Here is a 1,519-nt window from a genome sequence, read left to right as displayed (position 1 = left end):
TTACTGCCGCCCCAAACACGCCCGAAGTCAAGAAACAAAGGGCATTTATATATATATATCCCCCAATTCTTATGCATTCATGTATCTAACACATAATATTTACTTCTTACATTTATACTAGTGTTTACTCTTAGGGTTTGCAATTTATCTATAGAAATAGAAACATTTGTTTTTTTTTTATGTAGTTTAGGTAATTTAGTAATTTTGCCCAAAAAAATATACTATTGATGATTTTGGCCATCCTAAAAAATATTGTTGGTTCCACCCCTGATATTATGTTAAAATTAAAATTTGTGTTAGATATGTAAAAATATAGGAATTTAGTGGTATATATGTAAATCTTATTGAAATAATTAAAAACCATCTTATTGATAATCTAATGGAATTTATCATGCATTAATTGAGTCACAATAAGTCCACATGCCAAACAAACAAATAAAAGCAAAGTTGGACCTCCACTCTAGATTTCACTATCAAATGTAAATTTTCAAAAAGGGGCTATTACATACACAACACTCAAAATATTACTATTTACAAAACTAGCTTTTTTTTTTATTCATTTTTCAAATTCTCACTCAAATATTAAATTTCAAAACAAAACCCCAAGCCAAAATTTTCATTTCCCAGCGAGGGTGTGTTTGGGGCAGTTTGTGCATTTCATGATAAGCAGTTTATCCTGAAACACGGTTTCTGGATAAGCAGACAAAACGCGCGATCCAAACGGTACCGCGACGTTTTCAAAAACGCCCCCGCACTTATAAGCTGCTGCCTTAAACGGGCCCTTAGTTGTGGCATGCATAAAGATCCGATAGTTAAAAAAAAAATCACATGAGTGCAAGTTTTGCAAATAAAAATATTTCAACCATTACAAACACTAGTTGTCATTGTGGTAGAGGGGTAGGTTTGAAAAATGCCAGGAATTCCAACTTGGTGATAAATTCATTGTCTTTGCTTTTGTCCTCATTAGGAAAACATTTATCTATTTATTTAAAAAAAATCTATTATTCCCATAATTAATTGTTTATATTATTACTAACTTGAAATGCTAGAAGTAGAACTAAATTATCATATTTATTTGAAATTAATAAAAAACTTGACAATCAAATATTGTTATATTATATATAAATTTGAACAATTATTAAATTTTATAGAGATGTGTAACATGTTATAACTCTCTCAAATGTTTATGCATGATAAATATTTTGGGCATTTACATACAAATATATATCACCCAAATATTTCATGTCGCATCAATGATACTGTTATTTTGACTTTTACAAAGTGAAATACACCTTTTAATGCATTGGTAAAACGGCATATATGTAAAAATTAAAATTTATGGGTTAGATATGTAAAAACTTAGAAATTGAGCAGTATATGTGTAAATCTTCCTAAATATTTTAAATGAATTATTGAAAGTTAGCATTGTAAGAACAAGTAGGAATCCACTGTCAAAACTTCACTAATAGTAGATGCTTTATGTGTGTGTGTGTGTGTGTGTGTGTGTGTGTGTGTGTAT

The sequence above is a fragment of the Phalaenopsis equestris genome, unplaced genomic scaffold, assembly GCF_001263595.1.
Source record: "Phalaenopsis equestris unplaced genomic scaffold, ASM126359v1 Scaffold000256, whole genome shotgun sequence".
NCBI classification, from domain to species: Eukaryota; Viridiplantae; Streptophyta; class Magnoliopsida; order Asparagales; family Orchidaceae; genus Phalaenopsis; species Phalaenopsis equestris.
Note: the sequence above shows the minus strand (reverse complement) of the source record.